The sequence below is a fragment of the Monodelphis domestica genome, chromosome 1 (assembly GCF_027887165.1).
Source record: "Monodelphis domestica isolate mMonDom1 chromosome 1, mMonDom1.pri, whole genome shotgun sequence".
NCBI lineage: Eukaryota > Metazoa > Chordata > Mammalia > Didelphimorphia > Didelphidae > Monodelphis > Monodelphis domestica.
Window position 1 is genome coordinate 127,162,721 of NC_077227.1, and position 27,107 is coordinate 127,189,827.

General features: G+C 42.8%; 2 long non-coding RNA genes across 11 annotated transcripts in view; both read right to left on the reverse strand.

The window, feature by feature from the left end:
* Window positions 1–12,017, reverse strand: part of LOC103096266 (uncharacterized) — a 63,656-nt gene extending 51,639 nt beyond the window's left edge. Inside the window, exon 1 of the long non-coding RNA XR_460470.3 lies at window positions 11,425–12,017. This is a non-coding gene — a long non-coding RNA (uncharacterized LOC103096266). The remainder of the gene's footprint in view (window positions 1–11,424) is intronic.
* Window positions 12,018–13,626: 1,609 nt separating this feature from the next.
* The window catches only part of LOC103096382 (uncharacterized), a 55,772-nt gene continuing 42,291 nt past the window's right edge, over window positions 13,627–27,107 (reverse strand). For all 10 annotated transcript variants that reach the window (XR_008913710.1, XR_008913704.1, XR_008913712.1 and 7 more), the window contains one exon: window positions 13,627–14,086. This is a non-coding gene — a long non-coding RNA (uncharacterized LOC103096382). The remainder of the gene's footprint in view (window positions 14,087–27,107) is intronic.

A 27,107-nucleotide genomic window follows, 5' to 3' on the forward strand; every position in this document is an offset into this window, starting at 1 on the left:
AGGGATGAAGGCAAAAGAGTGGTTTGGAATTTGCCAATGCTAGGTCTCCAAAGCAAATACATATAGATTAGATGTGAGGAAGGGAGGAGGGAAACCTCACTGAAAGAGAACCAGGCTAGCCCTGATTGGGGCCTAAAAACCCACGAGTTCCTAAACCTGACCCATATGTGGACTCTACATAGTAGTTTAACAATATTTGAATTGAGGGTCCCTGGAGCAGGGATTGAGATTGTTGTTTATTGAAAGATGCCTTAAATTGGGAGTTCGGCATATTCTAGACTGCCTCTGATTAATTTTTCTAGTTTCTTTTTGGGGTTCACAGTTAAAGAAATGAAATCTCCACTATCTAGAAATTTCATACAAAGACTGGACTAGATAAAGGCTTTCCCATCCCACTTCCTCTCACCCCCTCCACTACATTAGACCCCTCAAACAGATTGTGGGCACTTACTTGGTTGTGTACAGATCAAGGCATTGAGAAAGACTGATGTTCCCTGAAAAGAAATCAGTTAACTCCTATCCCTTCCTGTTCCTGGCCCTAGCCCAGACAAAAAGATCTGAGAGAAAAGTCTATGTTTTTTTCTTCTATTTTTGAAGGAACAGTTTCTTCTCAAGAGTGGGAAAACCCAGTTTCTTTTAGAACAGAAATGCATTGTCAAGAAGGGAGTCATATCCAGAGATAAAAGGAACCTGGGACTTCTTCCCTGAAACGATGACAGGAATCTACTGTACCCTTGGAAGTAATATTTTAGGTAGGGGCTGGGTGTGGAGAAACATCCCACAGGTGCAGGTGTGGGACAGGTTCGTGACCCCGATTGGGGGTGGGTAGGGAATTATTTCTATAGAGGTCACCATATTCCCTAGTGATCATTCCCATCAATATTTGTTTCCTTCTATCTTGAACCTTAAATTCAAAGACTGAGTGTTCCAGGTGTATTAGATATGGAAAAGTTCTCTCTTCCTCCCTTCCTGGGGTACCTTTTACATTTATAAAGTCCTTTATGTTTCTTATATAGGAAGGATACATGACTTTCCTAAAGCAATGAATGAAGGCAATAGAGGAGGGTGGATTTGAACACACAGCACTGGAGTTTTAGGTCTCAAGTTCAATGGTAATATGAAAATTGCTTTCTCAGGAAAGTCCTAGAGGAAGTGCTGTAAAAGGAAAAGGAGGGAATGAAACTCTTGGTGGCTGTGAGTACTACTTGAGAAATGAGTTTAACCACTGAAACAAGAAGCAATTCCTGACTTTGATACTGTGAAATGGCTTGTTCCTGAGGTCCTGGTATTATCTGACTTCATCCATTCCTTTTCATTCTCACCAGTGAATTTTGCAGTTTTCTTCCCCACCTCTTTCATTTACCACTCCCTTTTGGAAAGGGGGAATTTCCCTTCATCCCCCCTTCTTTATGACTGATACCTGAGCAATCCTACTGATATTTAGTTATTGCTCAGAAAATGGAATGGAATCAGTTGAAGGACAATTAAGGTACTCTGTGGGATGCACAGGCAACAAAGGGAGTGGTATTGCCCCTTCCCATAGATTAAGTTCTTAGGTCCAGTTGAGACTAAATCTCCCTTTGAATCATCCTTTTTCTTCTCTTTTGGGTCCCAAGGAGCCATTCTGTTTCTCTCTCTTCACACCTAATTTTCTTTACCCCAATCAAAAGATGATTATTATATTTGAGAGATGAGAGATGAACCCCTAAATCAACTTCCAATTTCTTTCGGTAACATGACTCTGGTCATCCATCAGAATATGCCTCAGTCCCCTTTCTGGGTCATATAGCTAGTAAATGTCAGAGGCAGGTCTCTGCTTGAGTCCAAGGCCAGCGCTCCCTCTATTCTACCAACTTGCCTCTTGGTATATAAATGGGTATGAAATCATAAAAGTGAAGGTAAACATGAGTCGAATGGAATGGAAATGATACCCAGATGCCTTCTATAGCTAAGAACAAATAGAGTGCATAGTAACACCTTTCCTATCTGGAACTCAGTACTCCAGAACACAGCTGAGAACCAGAAAGCAATTTTTTTTTAAAAAAAGGAGTTGCTCCATGCCACCAAAATAGAAGTCATAGACCATATACTAACCCTAGTCATTTTGTTCATAAGAAATCCCTAGCAGAGGTATCTGGTGGGCTCTGAGTTCAGCAACCAGCTCTTCCTCTCGGATGCCCAAGGGATTGGCCTCTGGGAATCTCTGGGCTTTGAAATATGCTTCTAATTTATCTATTTACAGTCTGGAGATTCCATCCTACTACAGAGCCCACCAACATGCCACCACATCATCATGGTTAAAGCACTTGATGATCATTGGTAAGACTGTTCTTGTTTGATATATTTTGAAAATACAAAGTATCAGTGACATTGTCATTGTTATTAATAACAGTGATCCAGTGATCATTATAATAATTGTCCTCATTTCCTTCCTTGGGTAATTACCGAAGGAGGCGGAAATGTGCCTTCCTGAGGGGCTTTCATAGACTAGCCTAGGAAGGATGCCTTTTTTCCCTTTTGAGTGATGGCACCATAATACCAGACAGAGAAGTAATGTGGCATTGTGGCTAGAAGAGCTTATTTCAGATTCTGCCTCTGACACTAGCTTTGTGACAATGAGTAAGCTATGTAGCCTCTCTGAGTCTAACTCTCTATAACGATACACTATAATTGTGGCTAGAGAGGCTGCATGATAGTCAACCTCAGAGAGAAGAAGACATAGATTCAAATCCTACCTCTGAAATACATTGTTTGGGTACCATGGGCAAGTCACTTAAACTCTTATTGTCCTTCCACTCTCCACAACAGTTTAAGACAGTTCATTGTAGAACAGTTGTTAATCTATATGGGTAAGGGGTGCTTTTCTTTCCCAAAGCACCCTTCAGCAGTGAAACCCTAGGTCCTGACCAAAAATAAAAAAGAAAAAGAAAGAAAAGAAAAGGAAAAACAACCCCAAATCTTCTTGACCATCTACACAGCTAAATTCTTATTCATTTTTTTTTTATTTTGGAGGCTCCATTGGATCATTTAAATTTTCCAGCATTCAGATAACTCTGCCTAGCTCCAGTCTTTGCCCATAGTCTACTACCTCCAGATATGCCCATAATATTAACTTCTACATATACTACCTAGTTTATTTGTAAAATGTATAATGCAATTGGAAGTAGATGGAGAGATGAAAACTTCAGGATCTGCTCAGCTTGATTGCATGTAGTAGGTGAGGAAACTGAGATTCGTAGAGGGATAGTGGTGTCACCCAGGATCACTTAGGGACTGAGGGGTATAATGACACTATTTGAAGATCTTTGGAGAGAAGAGCCCATCTTCTTAGCCTTGACACAACTTCCCGTCTTAATGACCCCACTACTATTGCTTTTTGGTGGAATCCCTTGCCTTCCATCTTATTGGTTTCAAGGCAGAAAAGCAGCAAAAGTTAAGCATTCAGAGGTTAAATGACTTGCCTAGGGTCACATATATAGGATGTGTCAAATTTGAACCCAGAAACTCCTATCTCTAGGCCTGGCTTTTTTTCTTTTTCTTTTCTCTTTAACCCTTACCTTCTGTCTTAGTATAAATACTGTGTATTGGTTCAAAGGCAGAAGAGCAGTAAGGATTAGACAATGGTATCAAGTGATTTGCACAGGGTTACACAGCTAGGAAGTGACTGAGGTCAGATTTGAACCTAGGACGTCCCATCTTTTAGGCCTGGCTCTCAATCCACTGAGCTACCTAGTTACCCTCCCAATCCCCCATTGCTTTTAGTATTTGTACGTTCCCCAAGATCTTGCCAAAGTGATCACCTATTTATCCCAAGAGAGGCAATGTAGTAGAGCTATAAGAATTTTCAACTTGGAATCCAAAGACCTGAATTCAAATCATGACTGAAAATTATAGCCACTAACACTAGCAAATCGATGTTTGGCAAATCACCACATCCCCAAGCCTTTATTTCCTCATCTGTAAATTAGGGATAATACACTACCTATCTCACAGGGTTATTATAGGAGAATGCTTTGCAAAACTTAAAGCATCATGTAAACATGAGCCAATTAGAGGTGGGATTTTTTTGCTCCCAATAACATGAAGAAACCCTGCACTCTATTTGTGGACCATGTTTTCATTCTCAATTGATATTCTTACTTCTCTCCTACCTCGTTTCTTTGGAGAAGGGGTCAGGGGTTTGAAGCAATTATAATAGAACTTTGGCTCTTCATAACCTCAAGGAATGTCATTCTGATTCACTGAGCTTTCTGGATTGCTAAGGATTCCCTCCCTTTAAACACTAACATTTTGATTTTTTACTTAACTATTTAGGATGTTAATCTTTCTTAAATGTTCTACGTATTTGCCTGCCTTAAAACAGAGGATACAGAATATAACATCTTTTGCTTGGTGTCTTAGGGTCATCACTGTGAACATCAATTATTTTATTATGCTGTGAAATAGAAATGTCTTCAGGGGCTATTTAAATGCATTGGGCTATTTACTGTAACATTAAATAGTCCCATATTGCTGAGTCCTTTTAGTTCTTATCTCTTCTCTATATTGTTCTTACCCCCTGCCCTCTTTCCTCTCTTTCTGGGAGCTCTTAGTTCTGGCTGCTGTCAATACTTTCTTTAGTATGATCCTTCTCATTCTGATGAACTCTTTCTAATCTACTGGAAGTTTAGAAACCAGATAACCAGACCAACTGGAACTTTTTTTTGGTAAACTATAAATAAGTAGCCTTTGAAAGACAGCCTGAGGAGTTCTGTGATGGCTAAAGCTTGTGAGCTTTAATGCATAGATTTTGTGACAATTCAACTATTTGGCTGCTCACATGCCTCTTTTGCCTCACTTCCTAGTTCTCGGCTGTGTTCTGGATTACTTTGTTCCAGATGAGTGAGTTGCTACTCTACATTATATTTATACTTAGTTACAGATGGTGGTAGCTAGATCGTATTTCCATCCCATCCGACTGACATTTGTCTTCATTTTTATGATTTCATAATCCTTTAGCCACCAAGAAGCAGGGTGATGTGGTGGAAAGGGGGCAGGACTTGAAGACAGGAATGCTGGGTCTCTGATGCTTTAACTGTGTGTCCATGAGAAATTAATTTAATCTGAGCCTCAGTTTAGGCTCAGATCTATAATATTATATCTAATAATCTATAGATTCATAATCTATCTAATATATGGTCTATAAAATCTATAAATCTAAATTGAATCTATAAAACAGAGATCATTTCTGTAGCACTTGTTTCACAGAAATGTTGTGAGGATCAGATGAAATAATGTTCATAAAATGATATCTAAACCTGATAGGGTTATATGTCAGCCATAATTATTACTGTATAATTTATTAAAAGTTGAGGACTGATACCATAAAGATGAGATCAACAGAAGTAATATCATCTGTCACCATACTATGGTTTATGACAATAACCTTAGAATAGGGATAGAAAGGAAGAAAATAAGTATTTCTTAATATGGTAGGGAGCAACTAGGTATCACAATGGTTAGAGCACCAGCCCTGAAGGTCGGAGGTCCTGGGTTCAAGTGTGACCTCAGACACTTCATGGCTGTGTGACCCTAGGGAAATCACTTAACCCTGTTTGCCAAGCCCTTACCCTTCTGTCTTAGAGTGGTTACTAAGACAGAAAGTAAACATTTAAAGAAAAAAAGAAAAGAGCCTACTTTGGGCGAGTACTTTACAAATATTATCTCATTTTAATACTCACAATAGTCCTGAGTGGTAAAAAAAATATATGATCATTACCATTTTAAAATTGAAGAAACTCAGGCAGAGAGAGATTTGCCACTTGCCCAAAGTCACACAGTGAATAAATGTCTGAGGCCATATTTGAATTCAGATCTTTCTGACTCCAGGCCCAGAGATCTATCCAGTGCTCCACTAAGCTGGAAAGGGACTAGACTAAACTAAACCCAGAGTTCTCTGGGTTTAGGGAATTCCCAGGTGAGAAAAATCCCCTTATTGGTGCTGAGTAGCAACTTCTTTTTCCATCTGTAATTGGTTGCTTGGAGCACAGGGTATGTATATGTGATCAGTAAGACTTGAACCCAGGTCTTTCTGACTCAAAAGCCAACTCTTTTTCCATTAAGTTATTCTACCTCTCACTAGGAGCCCAACCTGCCAAACTATGATAATGAGGCAGTGGGGGGATGTCAAAAGTGCATTCCAGTATCTGTCAGGGGAAGGGAGTTCTAATCTTGGTCCTAACATAAATCTTTCTATGTGACCATGGGCAAGTCACTAGCTTCTCTGAACCTCAACTCTTTCATCTATACATGGGTTCAATAGTGCTTATGGCACCTCCATTTTTAAAGATAGATTGAAATGAATGATCTTTAAGATCCCTTCCACGTACCAATTCCATATTTCACTTGGTTAGGAATTATGAATACCTTTTTTCTTTCCTTTCCTTTTTTTATCTCCTTTCCTTTCCTTTCCTTTCCTTTCCTTTTTTCCTTTCCTTTCCTTTCCTTTTTTCCTTTCCTTTCCTTTCCTTTCCTTTCCTTTCCTTTCCTTTCCTTTCCTTTCCTTTCCTTTCCTTTCCTTTCCTTTCCTTTCCTTTCCTTTCCTTTCCTTTCCTTTCCTTAACCCTTATGTTCTGTCTTAGAATCAATATTGTGTATGGGTTCTAAAGCAGAAGTGCAGTAAGAACTAGGCAATTGGGCTTAAGTGACTTGCCCAGAGTCACACAGTCAGGAAGTATCTGTCAATTTGAACTCGGGACCTCTCATCTCTAGGCCTGGCTTTTGACCCACTTAGTCACCTAGCTGTCCCATACTTTCTTTGAAAAAGCATAGCCATCTCCTCATTTTACATATAAGAAAAATCATGACCAAATGAAGGTAGCAGAAAACATGTCTGATGAGGAGTAGATAGGTGGCACAGTGGAGAGAGCACCAGGCCTAGAGTCAGGAGGACCTGGATTCAAATCTGACCTCAGGCACTTCCTAGTTGTGTGACCCTGGACAAGACCCTTAGTTCCTTTTGCCTAACTCTAAGGTTTAGGCTCTGTTGTCTTAGAGTTGTTGTTACTAGAGAAAAAGTAAGAGTTGAAAAAACCCAAAACTTGTCTGATGCTTTGCTCTCTATTCTCTATAACATCTACTACAGTGCTGAGCACACAGTAGTAGGAACTCAGGAAATACTTGTGGATCAATATAACAGTGTTTATGACTCTTTTCTCCATGCCTTGGCTTTTGATTCCTCATAGGCAAAGGCCAGTTTCAATCTAGTACCTCCTAAGATTCAGATTTGGAGAGATGAAAAGTGCTGATGGTAATCAGAGTCCAGACAGATCCAGTCTGAAATATATAAAGCCAACCTACTTAGTTTGACTCAGTTCTGGTGTTTATAGGCTATTCTGGATGAGTACACTGAACGTTAAGCCAACTGTGCAGTGGACTAATCAAAATTTTCCATTTTGACATACATAACACCATTCCTCTCACATCTCTGAGGCTTCCCTAATCTTTATTGGTACTCCTGGTATGTCCCATTTATATCAGTGCTACCCTTATTCTTTTGATCTTCTAGGCTCAAAATTTTAGAAAAACCATTACTCAAGATCCTAGAAATGGCTCTCTGTTGAGAGTATTGAATTAATAATGTTCTTTCAATTCAAACAATTCTATGATTCTATTGTCCATCAGTTCAAATTTCCTCAGACTGGTTTTCAAAGCTTTCTCCTAGGTGTTCCCCACCTTACCTGTCCAAATCCATGTCCCTATGATGCTGGGTAAGTCACTTAACCTCTGGGTGCCTCAGTTTCCTCAACTGTAAAATGGAAATAAAAATAGCATCTACCTCACTAGGACTCTGTGAGGACAAAATGAGATATTTGTAAAATGCTTAGTACAATGACTTGAATGTGTGTTTAATAAATGATTACCTACCAATACCTTAATTCAATGAAAACCTATCTCATTACCTACCCCACATGTATTTTGTGCAATTCTGGAGAGAGAATGGAGAAGTGGAAAGCACATTGGTGAAAGAAAAACCCTGAACTTGTGCTCCAACACTTACTAGTTCACTCAGCTTCTCCCCTTCAGTTTTCCCATCTATACAACAGGGATATTAAAAGTTGTACTAGGAGGAAACTGGGAAACTCAGTGAATTGAGAGCCAGGCTCAGAGATGGAAGGTCCTGGGTTCAAATCTGGCCTCAAACACTTCCTAGCAGTGTGACCCTGGGAAGTCACTTCACCCCCATTGCCTAGCCCTTACCACTCCTGCCCTGGGACCAATACATAGTATAGATTCTAAGGTGGAAGGTAAGAGTTTTTTAAAAAGTTGTACTAACTACTTGTGAGGAAAGCCCTTTATAAACCCTAGAATTTGATATAAATGGGTGTTCTTATTATTGCTCCTGCTCATGCTATTCTGGCCATCTATTCTTTCTATCCCCCTCTTCCCCACTGGTTCAAATCCTACACTTCTGTCAAGGTCTATGTCATATCCCACTTCTTCCATAAAGCCTTCTCTACATCAGCCCCCAGTGGTCTATATTTCCTCTGAGTCCCTACTAAGTAAAGTATTTTAATTGTATCATAGATTATGAGATGCCCTTATATTTGTGAGCCATTTTGACTCTTGTCTTCACTCCAATTCCACTGCAAATGCCTTGAGAGCAGATACTATCCTTTTTCCTTTCCCCCAGTCTTTCACAATTCCCAGTAGTACTCTGCACAGGATCAAGACTTGATAAATATTTAGTAAGTTGATTCAACTTAATCAGAACCAGCAGAGATTTAGGGAGGAAATGGCATAGAGGAAGAAGTAATTCTATTCAGAGTCAGAATTCTGAGAAGAGTCAGATCCAAGGTCATTTGCCTACAATATGAGAACTTGGCTTGGCACAAGGGCAGCCAGAAGTTCAAGTATCTAACAACTAAGGTCCCTTTCATCTACACATCCTAGGACACACTAACTACATCCAACTGTGTCACTAACCAGGGAAAGAAATCATTATCAACCCAGAGAGAGAAAAGCATCAAACTACATGCCCAGAATTTTTAATTTGAGCAATCCAGATCTGGCAAACCCTTCCTTCCTCTCATCCTCAGGTGCTTTTCCCAGCCTCACCTTGGTGCCCACCATTACAAAAAGGTCCAAGTTTTGGGGGCAGCTGGGTAGCTCAGTGGATTGGGAGCCAGGCCTAGAGACAGGAGGTCCTAGTTTCAAATCTGACCTCAGACACTTCCCAGCTTTGTGACCCTGGGCAAGTCACTTAACCCCCATTGCCTAGCCCTTACTACTCCTCTGCCTTGGAACCAATACACAGTAATAATTCCAAGACAGAAGGTAAGGGTTAAAAAAAGGTCCAAGTTTTGATATCCAACCTCATAGACCACAAGGAAGGGGGAGAAGTATGGTATAATGGCAAGAACATTGGACTTGGAGTTAGAAGATCTAGGTTTTGAACTTGACTCTTCCATTTGCTAGCTGTATGACCTTGAATAAGTCACTTAATTTATCTCAGCATCACTTTGCTCATCTGTAAAATGAAGATGTTAGGCTAGAAGAATTCTGAGGTCACTTCCAACTCTATAAGTCTATGGTTCTGAATTCCTACAGGATTTACTTATAACAGAAAACACCTCTGCCTCCCAAACAGTCAGACTAGACTTCTGTTAAAGGGATAAAATATTTTTCCACCATATTTTGAAATCATTCATTCTATTTTAAACCGTGAAGCAGCCAATCAATACAACCTAAGGGACCCCTGCTAGTAAGGGCATTCTTAATGAGAAAAACCTCATTATACCTCACTTAATATTTTTTCCTTGTTGGTCAAGCAACTCCTCTTAATTCTGAAGAATGAAGGGAGATTGTGGAATATATAGATTTCTGATATATTGCACCTCTGATTATTTGCAACACAAGATTCTGTTCTTTGGAGTATTATGTGTTGGTGGAAATAGAAGAGGAGGAGATGGAGATAGAATTATATAATTTTAAAGCTAGAAGAAAACAAAGATAGAACCCTCTTATTGTTTGGAGAAGAAAATGGAGACCAAGAAAGATTGTAATATCCCCAAATCACACAGCTAGTTAATGACAAAGGTAGAATTAAGACCCAGGTTTCCTGACTCTCAAGTTCAGGGCTCAGCATTGACCCTTCAAACCTAAAACACAGCATCATATAAAATCATAGAGCCGTAGGCGCTATCCTGCCCAGGAGATGTATTTAGATCTTTGCCCCTAGTCAGGTAGAGAAAACTCTCAGCTCAGCCTGATCTCTGGTGATAAATGTTTTGAGCTGTGGAATGTGCTTAGAATTCTTCTGAAGCCTAGCTTAAATAAATCCTACATCTCCAGGGTGCTTTATCCTCCAAAGACTCAGATTGGTTGGGAGAAGGGGGGTGAGTGGGTGGACTAATAGTCTATAAAACCTAATCCCACTATGTATTATGATTCTTAAATGTCTAACAGATGAGGAGGAACAAGGAGATTCAAAAGACTGTAGGAGCTGGAAAGACGTTTGGAGAGCAGCTAGAAAAACCCCCTCATCTTCCAGATTGGGAAATCAAGTCCCAGGAACCTTAGTTGTTAAATACTTGAACTTCTGATTCTTGTGCCAAGTTCTTATATTATAGGCAAATGGCCCTACATCTGACTCTTAGAAATCTGACTGAATAGAATTGATGTTTCCATCTATATCATGCCCTTCCTAGATTGTTGAACCCTGATGAGTTTCTAATCACTCCACCACACTAATCATGCTGCCACTTTGGCCCTAGCTTTCTAGGTTAAATATTTCCCCTTTCCCTCCCCACCCCCCACATTGGACTGTGGTAGACAAATTGTTAGAGGCTTTGGCCCACTCCCCTCTCTGCCAACAGGCTTCAGGTTCAGATAGAGTATGGCCTTCCATCAGCCAACCCCAGCTCCACATGGCTGCAGTTCTTTAGGGCTGCCTCAGGGTGTGTGACCCCGAGAGAGTTTCCTAGGAAGTACCCTGGAGTGGAAAGCCAGTGAATGAAAAGAAAAGGGCTGCAAGGGAGGAGAAAAAGTAGGTTGAAAGTACAGAAAGGGTCCTTCACTCCTCTCAGTAAACCCTAGTCCCATGGCATCTGGAATAGGCTCCAATTGCTTGACCTTTCCTTGTCCCTCCCCCTGGTGAGATTTTATCAGGTGAGTCTCCTCCAAGACTCAGTTGTACCTATAAGCCCCAAAGGGAGGTGGCAGCCATCTGCCTCTGAGAGAGTAGAAGACGGGACCTGTTTTTAAAAAGTATCTCCTTCCCAACACACACACACACACACACACACACACACACACACACACACACACACACACACACCACAATGACCCCTTCAAGGAAGAAATTCCAACTCATCACGGTGGCGAGGAGGACGAAGAAGTGAGAAGGGATCCTAGAAACTAGAATTCACTGAAATCTGAACTTACCTGAAAACGAACCCAAGCGGCCGAGTGTGTTGAAAGGAGCTCGAAGATGGAACGGAAAGTTTGTCCCAAATTGAACTGGGAGGAGAAAAGGGAAGGAGAGTAAAACTCTCCCAAGGGCTTCTGATAGCTACTACTAGTCCCCCAAAGCCTTCGTTCCCTTGCGACTGAGGAGGAGTCTAAACTGCAAGAACGTCTCACGGTTGGCCTCAGTGGGGCAGGGAGAGTTTGCCCGCAGCAGCTAGAAGCCGGGCCCAGCCCCAGAGGAGGAATAAAGAGCGATTGTCAGAGGAAGAACAAAAGGCGGTGACGGGAAAGAGTTGCGCCCCCCGGGGCACGGCCCTGAACTTGGACTTGAACTTGTACTTGACATTTTGTCCGAGAGGCGGCGAGGGGCGTATTGGTTCCCTGGCTTGGGCTAGGGGTAGGACTGTGGGTCCCAAATCTCTTTCCAAAGAGGACCTGATTCAGGGTGGGACGACCACTCTGCCCCTCCCCTTCCCGGTGGATGCTGGGGATCTCAAAGCGATACATAGGCTCTTTGGGGTGCATTATCAATCTCCCCTTTTTTAACTTTCCAACTCCTTCCCCTCACATTCTCCCGGAGCTCCCCCAAACCAAGTGATTTAAGGCGGGGGTTTCTGGAGGCCCCTATGCCCCTGGGGGGGGGGGGTGCATGCTTGGAGGAGAGTTAAGAATTGGGATGAAGGCGTTGGCAATTAGATGGGGACGTACTCTTAGGTAACTAGGATAAAAGACTAGGCCTGTTGGGGAAACTGGGAAGTTGTGGGGCGGGAGGGAGGCGGAGGTACTGCTAGTAGAGGGGGAGGGGCCAGGAAGGCAGTTTGCAGACCGACCGCCCCTCCGGGTGCACGGGCTTCTGCCGAGGCCCGCTCGGGGCCAGATTCTCCGCACGTCGCGTCTGCGCCCTGCTCGACGCTATTCAGCCGCTAATTGAACGTTAATGGCAGGTGCAGATGAGGTCACTGGAGCTGGCTTTTCTCACACATTTTTCATGCAAATCCACAAAACTCTAAACAAATTTGAATAAAAACCCCTTTGTGCTGCCCGCCCCCACCCCCAGCCTCTCTCCTGCCGGAGTTTCTGTCTCTTTCTTCCTGGGAGATGGGGCCTGGCGGGCTCAGGGACTGGAGCCCGAGCCCGGGGCCCTGCAGGCGGGTGTGTGATGGGGAGGGGGGTAGGACCCAGAGGCGGACAGGCCGGGTTAGGGTTTACCTCTGGGGCGGAGGATTCTTCCCAACCCTTGAAGCCAAGGAACTACGGTTTTCCTTTTTGCCCTCCATCCCTAGGTCCCTTGAAGTCATAGCACCTTTAACAGCCCCAATCTTGTTCGGGAACAATGTCTAAGGATTCGGTGTTCCCCATTCTTATGCGGTCTGAGAATGGGACCGGTGTCCAGGCCCTCGTGCTCTTTCCAGTCCAAGGTCTCTCTCTGACTGCGGCGGAGGTTAAGGGCTGGAGAAACAGGCCTCTAGGAGCTGGGGGAATGGCTGGGCGAATTTTGCTTTGCTGAAGTTTTTAATCCTTCTCTCTTACCTTGTTCCCTATTTGTTCCCATTCCTCCTTGCAGAGAATAAACTCCCCAAAGTCTCCCCACTCTCTAAAGTCTCTAGGGAGATGGAGACCTTACTAGGGGAGTGTAAGTGGTTTGAGTATCTGCCACGCTTCAAATCTTTATCCTTTGACCTTTCGCCTTGCCTGAAGGCAGCCTGAGGGGGGCGCTTTATGAAGTAAGGGTTTCAGAGGCGCTTATATAGGAAAAACATTTAACAGCTTCCCTGTACCCATTCGATCCCATCTGGAATTTGTCTGATGGCTCCCAAACCACCCCCACCCGTCTGTATCCCTTGGATCATCTGCCCCTGGTGCCTATAAAATAAAAACAATGTTTTCTCTATGCTTTGTTGGATCTTTTCCTTCCTTTCCCTTGTGGGTGGCTGAAAGCCAATGGTTCATCACAGCACTGAGAGGCTCAGAGAGCCTCATGATGGCATCTGGGGTGGCCTTGTACCACCCCCTCCCACCTCTTCTTATTTTTCATTAAGCCTTTCAAATCTCTATGAGAGACCTTTAGTTCTCTAGCCTTTGGCTGCATCCTTCCCCCACTAGTAACCGATTTCACATTTCTTACTCAAATCAGTATTTATCTCTTTTCAACAGAGCTGAGCAGAAACACCAGGAGCATTAGTTTGGCAAATGTTTATTGAAAGCCGAAGATATAATTGAAGAAGAATGGGAGGGAGTGGAAAGAGCAAAATTAGAGTTACAACAGAAAGGTATCCACACTACGTCCTTTACCCTGCCTAGGGGCTTGGGTAGGACAGTTCATTACAAGGTCTAGGAGTGTCTCAAAGTCTGTGAGAGAATAGTTTTTACATAGGGTCTTCAATGTCCCAAACCCGGTCTGAGGTCTCAGTCTTGCCCAAATTTCACTTGACTTCTCTTTTTAAGGGTTTCTCCAGGCCCTTGATAGCAAGCACTGCCTTATTTTCATCTTCCTCCAAACTGTTCAGTGGTTTCCATATGATTGGCATCTTCAGAAAGTATGCTTGTGTAGCTCCAGGGTCTTCTCTTTTTCCCAGTATTGGTCACTCAGTAAAGATGAGTTGATTGTCCCACTCCTAGGGACTTGCCCTTCAGAAATCTGTAGAGAACAGACATCAACATTAACTATATTGGTAGCCTCTAGCCCCATGAAACAAGTAAGTAGATTCTTCTCTATGATATTGACTTCCTCTCAGCTTAGCATCAGGAAATGTGAAGAAACAGGATCCCAAGTGAGGTAGGTAATAGGAAATAGGATAGGTATATTAGTCATTGAGTAATATATAGTTTAAGTATATAGTTATGCTTCTCTCTCTCTCTGTGTGTGTGTGTGTGTGTGTGTGTGTGTGTGTGTGTGTGTGTGTGTGTGTGTGTGTGTAGTGTCAAGGGCTAGGTCAGAATCTGAGTAACTACCAGCCATCTGATCAGGTAAGAGCTGGGCAAAGATAGCAAAAATACCAAAGGGATAAATTCAGATCCAGAGTCAGCAAATCATTTAGGGGGAAAAAAAGAAATAACCATTTTGGCTGGAGATTGGCATGGATCAGTGTCCAAGATGGTTCCACACTTTATAATGTGCTTTCTAGCCTTTAGATAAGAACCAGTAGGGAGCTAGATAAATTAGATTTTCACATTTGAAGCCAGTTAGTGAATCTATTGGTCAGATTATTTTTACAATTTAAGATTCCTTCTACCCTTCATATCATATATAGTTAAATTTTCTTCTAACCACTGCATAATCTACTTGAATTGGAGAGTCATAGGGAAGGGAAGACAGCTAGTGCCAGGATATCCAATACAATGTCAGAAGTGTGAGCACAGGAATCATTTTCAACGTTAAATACTAAGCCTTAGGTCAGGCATAGTTCAATTTCCTGGTGAAGGGTTTAAAGCCATGGTAACTTTGGAACAGATTTTTTTCCCCAGTGGGATAGATCTTGGAGTATGATCCATCACCCTGGGAAGGCCAAGGGTTTCTGGTTAGAACTCAGCTTGGGTCTTCATAGGACTTGTCCCCTTGTTTGTTTCATTTTTTTAATGAAAAAATATGTTTTAACAATGTGTCTTTATGGGTCACTGGTCTGATGGGAAATCCTGTGTACCTCCTCAGCTGGGCTACCAAATCTTCTTCCCTATCTGGGGGAAGGAATAACACATCAGATCTTTGCTCATTCCCAGAAATTCCCCAAAGCCTATGAAGTCAAAGCCAAACTCATCCTGGCAAAGTCCTCCACAACTTGGTCTTATCTTAAGGATTTATATGCCTCTTCTGATGCAACTCTTCACTAAAGTAATAGTTTCTCTCAATTTACTTATTCTATTTCAAACCACAATACCACGATCTATTATTCATCTTCCTTTCTTTTCTCATTCAATTTACTGACCTGGAATTCTAACCCTCACTTCTACCACTAGCAGCTCTTCTCTGCTGATTCTTCAAGTTTCATCTCAAATTCCCCTTCCTTCATGGTGTCTTCTCATAAACCTCACCAACATTTTGAAGTTCTTTTCCTACCCACTCAAAGTAGTGCTGTCTGAATCATAATACTTTAGCATTTGGATTAGATTCAATTTAGCAGCTGACTGTACACTGTTTTATAATCATTTCTTTTCACATGCTCTAGGCTTAAGATCCCAGATTTAGAGCTAGAAGGGAACTTTGAGGTTATCTAATTCTAGTCCTGTTCTCTCATTTTAAAACTGAGGAAACTTAGGACCAGAGAGGCTAAGTTATTAGTTCAAAATCACACAGGTTACATGCATAACATAGATCCTTGGACTCCAAAGCCAGCACTCTTTCTGCTCCCCTGGATTGTCTTCCTATAAAAGACTTCAAATGACTCAGCCAAGGAATCAGTCTCATACTTTCTTTTTAGTCACCTCCAATACCGAGTCATGTATAGGTGAATAGTAATGCTCAATGAATACTTATTAAATATAGTTAAATTAAGTGAAGTGAACTGATATCATTTCCTAAAAATTCTTCTTAGGGAATCCATATAACGTACTAGGGACCTTCCTCTGCTTTTTAAAAGTTTCTTGGGTTGTCATGACAAACCCATTTTGTTGCCCTGACAGAGGAGATGAACTAATAATGAATTAAAGAGACATTTTTGAACATGGCAAATGTAGGTACTTGATTATGCTTATTTGTTGCAAGAGTTTGGAGTTTTTCCATTAGGTGATAGTATAGGGAAGGAAAAAAATTAATAACTGCAAAAATAAAAGTTGAAATTTTAAAAGCTATTGTAACAGTCTAATGTTATAAAAACTGATAGAATGTGACCTTGTCTTTTTAAAAATTAGCTTACATATTTTGGAAGTCAATAGTGTCTCTTTTCTAAAATATATCTATTTTTAAAAGTTCCAAATCAAGACTTTTTCTCATCTTTCTGGGCATTCTGATTTATATATGGGTCTTAGCATGTGTAATGCAAATGATAAAAGGAAGGGTAGAAGTTTAATGTTTCAAGTGTATGCCAGGGAAATGAGAAATTGATGTTTTGAAAAAGAACTTTGGGATTAAAAGCATGGAGCTCTGGGAACTAGTCCCAATTCTTAACTATGTGTTCTTGGACAAATCCATTCATATCTCTGGATCTTGTTTCCTAATATATAAAATAAAGATGTTGGACTAGATAATCTTGCAGGTTCTATCAACTCTGAAACTATGTTTCTAAATTATTGGATTAAAAAAGCTGGAAAGGGCATAAATGCTCATCCAATCAACTTCCTAATCTTGCAGATGAAGGAACTGGTTTAGAGAGGTCTCTTCAGGTGACTTATCCATGGTCATATAGCTAGTTAACTGCAGAACTGGAATTAGATCTAGGTTTCTTCACCTTCCCCCCCCCCCCATACCCCAGGTAGAAGCTTCTTTGGATTATAGAAGTAACCATAAATCCCTTCCAAGGACAACTGTAGGAGACGAAGACTGGCAGGCAGGAGGATCACCTCTGCTGGATGAGAATGAGAATTGTGGTACTCTATTTAATTTCCAGTTTTCTCTGTTTCCTCATTCCCACTGTCCTTGGGCATTTTCTTGGTGGCCAAAAAAAAAAAAAGTCAAGATATCAATTAAAGTAGTAGTAGGCAGTAGTAAACAGCACTGGTCTAGACCTGAGTACTTGTCAGGGAATCATATTTTTTAAACTTGAAGAGACACAATAGACCATCCAATCCAACTCTTATTTTGAAGCTGAGGAAAAGGAATGCTAGAGATTTTAAGTCAATATAAGATGGTCCACCTCCCATTTTAGTCTTGTGCCTTATTGCAAATCAAAGGGCTGTGATTAGGCATTGAAGGAGATACAGAGTTTAGCTGGGTTGAGGAACCTGCTTCTCAAGAGTTTACCATTTAGTTAGCTGATGACTTACTTGGATAGTTATAGAATTGAAAGGACGCCTAGTTTACTGGTCTTAGTACTATGACAAATCCTTTCCTGGATGGACTGTTGTGTGATCTTCGGGAATCTCTGAACCTCAGTTTCCTCAGCTGTAAAATGAAGACTGGTTGGACCGATCACTAACCTTTCTTCCAGTTATCACAGATAAATCTCTTCACAATCATCACTAGCGCAGTTATCTGGGTTCCAAAGGTTAAGGGCGACACCTCTTAGCGGCTCCCCCTGGCGGCTTCTTGAGGTACCAGGGTTAGGTGAGTCCGTGCGCACCTAGATCCCAGTTCCCAGCTCCTTGTCCTTCTCCATCCCTCTCCCTGCTGCAGATTGAGCAGCCCTTGGCCTGGAATCTGGCACAGTCGTGCTCTGCCCGAGGGTCCAGCTGCGGACGGACTGGGCGAGCACCGGGGTGGCGAACCAGTCTAATAGAGAGCTCTGCCCGCCCGCGCCCTGCGCCTATTCATGCCCTTGGGTGGGGAGTGGCCGAGTCCTGCCCCTCTCGCCACGCCAAGCATCCCAACACAACGCCAGGCCCCGGGAGCAACTTTCTGGACAATTTAATCCCTCTGGGGTGTTACGGGGCCATGCGCGGCCGCGTTCGTTCTCCCCTCCTTTCCTTTCCACCCTTTCTCCTAGACAGTCTCCTTTGAATTCTCTGATATCTCTCTTTTTCTCTGTTCTGACACATGCTGCTTATGCAAATACGAGGCTTTCACAGCTCCCTCCCTGGCCTCGAATTCGGCCCTAAAGCTGTGCTCTCAACCAACCCTTCCCTCCCCACCTCCTCCAACAGTGACACCTTAATTGGGTCGGAGGGAGTAGAGGTTTTAAAGTAACACACGTGTTGTTGTCACTGGGCTAAGGATTTGCTACCTATGTGTCCCCAAAGAGTATGGCAATATTCCACTACAAAGTGGTGGAGCTTTATTTGGATTCTGGGGGCCAACTCGAAGAATGGAATCTCCCCAGATAGATGCCTAAAAGGGAAGAAAAAGAACTCAGTGAACCTGGAAAACTTGGATCGGAGCAAAGTGGTACAACCTCCACAAATTATGTCAAGGCCAGTTCTCATAATGTCCCCTCACTGGGGAATTTCCAGTGGTCGCACTATCTATGCCTGCTCAGTCCATCAGTACCACAGAACATTCAAAACGCACAACTTGACCCAGAACCCACTAAGTAAACGTCTAGGGAATTCTGGGGTATCATTCTCACAAACATCCTGCTTTGTTTACCTCTATCATATTTCTGATCTGGACATTGCGATTTATTTACTACACAATATCAGAAAAGGTGAAAAGATATGAATTTGTAGGTATGAACCAATGCAGATCAAGGCCCTCTATACGAGTTATGTCAGTTACTCTGAATCCCTCTAGGAATAATACTAGCTAGCACTTATGTGGTTCTTTAAGGTTTGCAAAATACTTTGCATATACTCTCATCTTATTTGATTCTCATAGTAACACCCTGAAAGGTAGCTGTTATTTTAATCCCCATTTTACAGATAAGAAAACTGAGATTAAAAAAAAAGAAAGAAAAGAAAACTGAGATAGAAAGAGACTAAATGACACACCCAGAATCACAGAGTTAATAGATGAAGCAGTATTTGAATTCTGGTTTTCCTGACTCCAAGTCCAGCATTCCATCCACTGTGCCACCTAGTTTCCTACCCCCCAAAATCACCTAGTGGCCATCCTTCTGGTGATGATCCCTCTTTGATCTTAGCTAGATAGATATTGGACAGATATTCTCTGTCTTTTGATAAGACTTCTCAGTATTCATCTTTCCCAGGTATGGCTTTGGAGAACACAGGGTCATCTTCATGCTGCCCCGAGGTACTGTGGAGGTAACATTATCCAGTACTTTGAGTAGGCTGAACAACGAATTTGTTTATGGAATAAATGAATATCAGAGAGCATTTGGGTGCCCTGTGTTATGATGCTAGTTGCACACCTTTAAAGGTTTGTCATCCTAGATAAACAATAGTGACAAAGATGGACATTGAAGCACAAAGACAACCCGGGAAATTATCCCATCATGCAAAAAGTCTTCTTGGAGACGATTTGAGACTGGATGACTCTCCAGGGAGAGTGTCCATGGGAGTTTCTTTTCTAGTTGTCTCTGTAGGCAGATGGCACTGGGATGCCCCTGAGAAGATGATATCCTGAGGGCTGGAGTCAATCAAGGGCCTGAAGGGGTTTTGGGATCTGAGGGAGACAGTGGTCAGCCTGAGTGGGTCTCTTGCTTGAATAATTCCCTGCAGCCATTGTTTCCTGCCTGCCTTGTCTCCTTAGGAGGGTGTGGGGATAGTTTATGCAGAGGGATGTGGAGAGGGGGTGGGCAGCTTTCACCAAAGGCACCCAGGAATGTGTCACAAGGGGGAGAGAAAGAAAAAAAAAATACAGGAGAGACAGGACGTCAAGGACCCCTGACTAATGAATAGCGAGTTTGCCCTTGAACCTCACTGGGCTTTGCCATTCCCAGGCTCAGAACAAGAGCTGAGACGTGTCTGAGCCCAGCTGCAGGGGGACCGGGCTATGGTTCATCTCAGACACTTTGACAGGCTGGGTCTTTTCCCTGCATAGCTCAGATCTGCCTAACGGCTCCCCTGGCAACAGCACAGTGGTGCAGCTAGGGCCCAGGCCCTGCCTGCTGCATACAGAAGTGAGGAGGGGGAGGAGGCAGAGGAAGAAGAGGAAGAAGAGGACAGCTGGGGTGAGGGGGCTGTACACAACTAGAGGCTATGAACCCTTGAAATTCAGAGCCCCTTACACTGGAGACCTCCCAGGGCTTTTCTGCTGATGCTTCTATGAGCAGTCAGCCAGTCAGTCTCCCAGAGATCTCTTTAGTCTTGCATCCCTATGACACATACTTAGCCAAAGCACTGCCCAGTGCTTTTGAGTCATCCAGGCATAGGTACACAGCCATGGCCAGAAACGGATAGGAGAGAAGAAAAGAAAGTTAACCCCAGGCCAATGGCTGAGTGGATCTTTGGAGATTCTGTGAAGTCGAACCTTAGGGTAACTTACCTAGTCAGGTGCCTCTCTCCTAGAAAGCCCTAAAAAAGTAGGTGTGAGTGATGGTTTGTAAGAAATTCCATGTATGTACTCCCCTCCACAAATGACATGTCATGTGTATTTCTGGGCATTTTAGATCCAAAATGATCCCGATCAAAGATGTTTAGCATATTGTCACTTATTGATGTTATTCCCCTTTGTGACTTTCTTTTGTGTTTATTTTTGTTTTTCATCTTTAGTTCTGGAATGAGTTCATTCCTTCCTCAAAGTGCCTTTTGTTGTGAGTTTAACTGAGTTATGATATACTCTGAGAGGGAGGAAACTCTAGCCATGTTCCCTGGCCTCTTTAGGACTTGAGCCATAAGTGGGCCAGTTTGGTACCCCAGAAAAGGGGGAACGATAGGGGAACAATAACCTTTTGGACCCAAATTAAGTATAGCAACCTAGGAATTCACCATGGGTACACACACACACACACACACACACACACACACACACACACATATGCAGAGGGAATATCTGGGACAATGGAAAGAGCATTAACCTCAAAATCAGGGGATTTCTATTCAAGTCCCAGCTGTACCACTTACTGGCTGGGTATGTGACCTTGAGCAAGTAATGTTGGCTCTTGTAGCCTCAGTATTCTCACCTGTAAAACAGGGAATGTTTTGCCTGCCTTGCAGGATTTTCCAGGAGGATCCAATGAAACATTGTATGGAAAGCATTTTGTAATGGTAAGGGGCTGTATGTTATTTACTAATTATCATATCCCCCCCCCTTTCAATCCATCATGGTCTGGTGGCTCTAACAGGGGAAAGCACTTAGCTTCTAGTCCTGGCTTTGTTGTACTCACAAATTGTGACCTTGGCAAGCCACTCCATACCTTTATACTTCATTTTTTTTTTCAGTAAAACAGAAAAAAAAAGCTGTTCCATAATGCTTCATGGGGACAATCTCAGGAAACAGAAATAATACATGTGAAAGAGCTTTGAGCTCTTGGGAAGAAAGATGTCCTATAAATCCGATTCAGGTGTTATTAGGACTGAAAGTAAGTATTACTGCTCTCTGGAGAGTGGAGGGGGTGGGGGATGTGGGGAAAGGACCTGACAGCTCTTCTGAGCTTGTACTATGAAATCTCTAGCAAAGTAACTATGTGACCCAAAGTCTTCTAGAAGTGATTAAAAAAAAAACAATAAAACAACAACCCCTACACCTATTTAATGATTTCCACCCTTGGGTAACTCAGTAATAGGGCAGTAATTCCATGTTCTATCAAATTAAACTCCCAGCTTCGTGGCCATCACCTTAAGGTCAAATTTCAACCTATGGAGAAAAAGACATTGACAGTATATCCAATTCTTCTGACTGTGTGGTCCACAGTGAGTTCCTAGGTTGTCATATCTTTATTTGGGAAGTAGGTATTAGTTCCTCATGCCTGTAACAGAGTTTAGCACTCTTGAGTGCAAGGCATTGAATCCCTGTGCTAAAGAGTGGCTCTAGCTCCAAAAAAGTCAAGAGATTATGGCTAGGGGGTTACACTTTCCTGGAGTGTGGTGCAACTCAGCTGAGTCCCATTAAAAAAGTGGTTTGGAAAAGAGCTGTTGGGTTTAATCCCAACCTACAAATGGAGGGACAAAGGGCAAACGCCGTCTCTGCCAAAGGAAGAAAAAAGGCTTCTGGATTTGAGGTACTCTGTGTAAAATAGTTTGCTTTACTAAACTAGGGTCACCTCCAGGGCTTAATCTATTCAGACATTTTTATAGGATATCTATAATCCAGAAAGACTTTGACCCCAAAAGGCCAAAGAGGCTGAACTAGACTAGAACATTATATAAGGCTCTAGAGAATCTCTTTTCTATGACTGATCAAAGATCATAGTTTTATCCAGGATGAAGGGAAGACCAGAGACTTGTATCTGTTGAGTCAAATGTCTGCACAGGCTTTTTTAAGGAAGAAAAAAAGATAACAGATAAAAGGGATTAAATGGAGTCAATGGGCTATCAGAGAAGAATCTTTACTAAAATACAACTTGAGAGGCTAAAAGGAAGATATGTAGGGAGGAAAAAACAGGTGGGGCTCTCAGAATTTTAGAAGTCTAAGTCTCATTTTATATATAAAGCCACGGAAGTCTAGAGAAGTGATTTATTGGAAGTTACAAAGAAAGTTAATGACAGAGTTGAGGCTAGTAACCAAGTCTCCAGACCCCCATTTTTAGGCTTTTTTTTTTCTTTAACTGGACCTATACAATATGGCTCTGGACACATAAGGAAAGGACTATATTATACCACTAAAGGAGAAAATAAAGCTAAATGAAACACCTACAATCACAGACAACCCTAGATAGAGAAGATGTTCCTGAGAGAATAATGGTGACCAAGGAGGAGGTGACATCTTGTCAAGAATATAATAGAAAACTACTATTTCTTAGGATCTCAGAGCCCTTCTCATACATTACAATATTCCATCCATTCACCCACCATTTCTAATAGAGTGTGACTATCATTAAACCCATTTTGCTGAGAAACTAATACACTGAAAAGATAAGTGACCTGAGCATCTCGATGATAGGAAACAGAAGAAGAACCAAGTTCCTTAATCTTAATCCCTGGTTCATATCCTTTGTCATTAGCTCCTACCTGAGAAAGGAGAAGCCCAGTAGTGATAGAAAGGCTGAAGGACAGAGAGAAGAAAAGTGCTGAACTCACCAAATCAAGGGTGTCCCTTAGATAGGAAGGATAGCCAGATTCAGGACCAAGTGACCATCTACAACAGGAGTTCTTAGCAGCTTTTATGTTAGACTTCTTTGGCACTTCTGGGAAGGCTATAAGGTTTTTTCAGAATTATTTTTTAAATGTATAAAATAAAATATACAGGACTACAGAAGAAACTGATTGTAATATAATCTATCTATCTAGGTTAAGAACCCTCTATTGAAGGCTGTCACAGGTAGGGGCTGCTTCTAGATGCTAGCTCTTTGTATGTATAAACTGAATCAACATCCCCTATAGGACAAAGTACTACCAGCTCTCTTCTAACATCATTCAATTCTTCCAAACCCTGCATTCTTCTACAACCTGTGTTTTAGACTAAATATAGCCATTTTATAAAGAGACAAAAGACCTTGGAGCAAGAGAAAACATCAGTGTTCAGGTAGCCACCTCAAATCTCCCCCCAACCTCTCCTTAGAAGAGCCGAGACTCTGGGGAAAGCTGTCTTGGGCAATGGGGACCACAATAAGACCTCTACCAAGGTGATGCTTGGCTTAGCTCCCTATCCTGGACATGAATCACTGGAGTGGCCATGACCTCAGAGATCATCTAGCCAATGACCTCAGTTTACAGATAACAAAAAGGGCCAAGAAGAAGGTTATGATTTGCCAGAAATCATATAGAAAATAGTAAAGCCTGGACTAGGACCCAAGACCCCCAACTTCTAGTCCAGTTCTCTACCAAATAAACTAAATATATTAAGGGCAAACCTCATAAGGATGAAAGAGGATTGACTTTTAGAAACCAGCTTTCTCCAGAATCACTGAGCTTTCCAAGTATTTCTTGTAGAATCTATCATACTGAAAATGGTCACAGCAGCCCAACTAGGTCCTGGTTTTTAAAGAGGATCCTTTTCTATCAGTAACTAAAGTGTTCTTTTCTTTAATGTGAAAATGGGATAGGTCTATTTAAAACTCAAATGAGAGATTTTTTAAAAAAAGAAATTTCCATCTCCACTCAAGCTAGTGTTATCGACTGACTGGAACTACTCTATCTTCTTTGGTTAGAAAAATTTGGACTAGATAATCTCTGCCCTCCCAGCTCTAGCATTCTATAATTCTAATAAGAAATTCATATGTTGGTGAAGATGAATGATCTTCATGAACCCAAAGGATTCAGTATCACAATAGCCATAACTGTATACACACAGCTGCTATTCGCCTCCTGCCACCCCCTCTGCCCTTCATGAATTCTACACAAAGACTTTTAGAGTTTCTCAGATTGTTTGCTTTCCTTTTTGGAAAATATTGTGAGTCCTCTCAAGCTTTGACAGATGACCTATTTGACCTATGACATTGACCTAGAGTTTTACTACTCTGAGGATACAGTTTCCCTCCAAAATCCTTCTCTCCAGGATTATCTAAAAATCTGCCTTACCCCCCCCCCAGAGATGTCCTAACACCTCTGTATCTTTGACACAGTCAGATCATTAAGTGTCAAAGCTTGCCTGGGCTTTTGAGGTAATCCAATTCAATAATCTCATTTTCTAGATGAAGATACCTTAGACTGAGTTGGAAAATGATCCTCTGCTCCCCTTCTTTAGGAAACAGCTAATGGAATCCCAATAGTTGATCTACAGCAAGCCAAAGAGACAAGTTAATGCCTCTCCTGAGCATCTCAGTGAAACAATTTCACTGGCAAAGTTTTTCTTAATTCTGAATCTCAATAAAGTGCTACCTGAAGTGTGGCTTTCTGAAGAAGATGCTTGGCAAAGAGAATTCTGGGCCACATGATGTGTGAAACATGAGGAAATGGTGAGACTGCATTTCAAATTGCATTCAACTATGACTTTAAGTTTCTGAGTTTCTCTGGGCTACTTCCCCAGAGGACTGTTGTAGGGAAAAATAGATTGGGGATGGAGTGGGGTGGAGAGAAGGGTGAATAAGGGAGGGAAAGTAAAGAAAGGGGTACTTTTTGGTAAAGAAACATATTCTTCCTCAATTGTATCCTTATCCCCTTTCAGTACCTTGAATGGTAGATCCCTGGATGGCAACAGAGTAGGAGCAGAGGAAGAATATGGGTCAGAATTGGCAAGAGCTGTGGTCTCTCTAATGCCTGCTGTCATATCCCATGGAAGAACCATCTGCCCCATGCCCAAGGGCTCCATATTTGACTTTGGGGAAGATTCTTTCCTCCTCTCCCTCCCCCAATCAACTCCCTGAGGCCTCTTCTATTGGGTAGTTATCATTCTGCAAACAAATCAGCCACCTGGCCCCTCTGGAAATCCTTTTCAGAGTTTTCTGTCCCCTTATCCTTTTCCTAGTCTTCCTGGGCTCCAAGTCCTTTTCAATATCCCTCTTCTCAACCTCTGGTCCCAGGGTCTGTCTTCTGGTTCTCTGTGTTGAAGTCTGAGCTGATTCACCCCACTCTGAATGGCTTCCCTAACGTTCAGCTTCCTGACTCTTTGGGAATACCTGGGGTTGCCATGTAATTCACCACACGCCAGGATCCTCAGTTTTCCTCAGTGCTCACCAGGTTATAGTTGCTTTAGGACCCAGGCCCTACTAGAAGCACTGTTCCTTTTAGACATATGGGGAAACCAAGGTAGGGAGGAGACAAATCAGAAAAGCAGTATCAAAAAACAAAGTGCAGAAGCCAGAAACTCCCAGCTCCAGGCTGCCACTACTAGGCCTTTCATCGGTTCCTTGTGAAAAGAGCTAAATTCAGGATCATCTGGAAGCTTCATGACTCAGAGTCTTATTATAACCCTGGGTAGGGGCCTAGCAGATTGTGAGGGTTAGGGATGGGGAGGAACTCCTTAAGTCCTCCAAGTCTCAGCTGTCAAGCAAGAATCCTCAGCGAAGCAGAAAGGGACTTGACACCAGATCCTTAATCTCGGTAATTCTTCCCTTTCCCTTCTTTCCCCCACCCCCGCCCCAAATCACACAAAGAGCAAGGGAATGGGCGGCTGCACCCCATCCGCCCATGCCCCAGCGCTCTGGCTCGGGCTCTAGCTCTGAGCCCCGGCTGCTGGTCCAACCAGGCCGCCCTGGGAGGTGGGGGAGCCGCGCTTGGAATACGATTCTCCGGCTTTGCGCGCTGCTCCGCTAGCCGAGTGCGACTCCAAAGCTCCCCTGTCACTTCAGTCAAGCTGCTCCCCGCCCGCCCCCGGATAACCGCGCTGATCTCTAGATTAAGGAACCCAAAGCGGCAGCTGAGACGGCTCACCCAGGCGGGGAAAGGGAGTGGGGCAAACTCTCCTAAGATTCAGCCCGGAGCCCCTCCCACGAACTCCCCTCGCCTAGCTAGCTACTCAGCCCGTCAATCCCCAGCAGCCTCCTACTCTCAGTGCCTCCCTCAGTCTCCCACTCTCAGCGCCCCCTCTAGCCTCCGACTCTCAGCGCCTCCCCAGTCTTCCATTTTCAGCGTTCTCTCCTCTTCCCCCTACCCTCCCCCGCCTAGGTTTCAGTTGGCCACGAGAATTTCTGGCCATAAGAGGATATGGGAGCGAGGCTGGGGGTGGGAGGCTGCGGGAAGAAGAAGAGGCAGAAAGTCAGATATGTCTAAAAATAAAGGCTGAGGCCAGGAGGGGGTGGAAAGGAAGGAAGGAAGGAAGGAAGGAAGGAAGGAAGGAAGGAAAAAAGGAAAAAAGGAAAAAGAAAAAGGTGAAGGGAGGGGGAAGATAGAAGTAAAAGGAAGAGGAAGGAAGTGAGCGACTTTAGATCTTGGAGTTGGGGAGCAGAGGGAGGGATAGGTGATAGCAAGAGAGTGGGGAAGAGACAAGCCCTCACAATGGTGAAGCCCAAGGCAGGGAAGAAAGTAAGTCGGAGAGATATGCTGGGATTTCTAGGCCTGAATTAAAACAGTGTTCGTTCGCTCTTGAAACCTGACGATTTTATGACGTGACTCCATGGAGCCCCACTGCCTCTCCCGGGAGGCCGTGTCTGGAGCCCCAACCCCTGCACTAGAGCATTAAGAGGTTTGGGTAACCT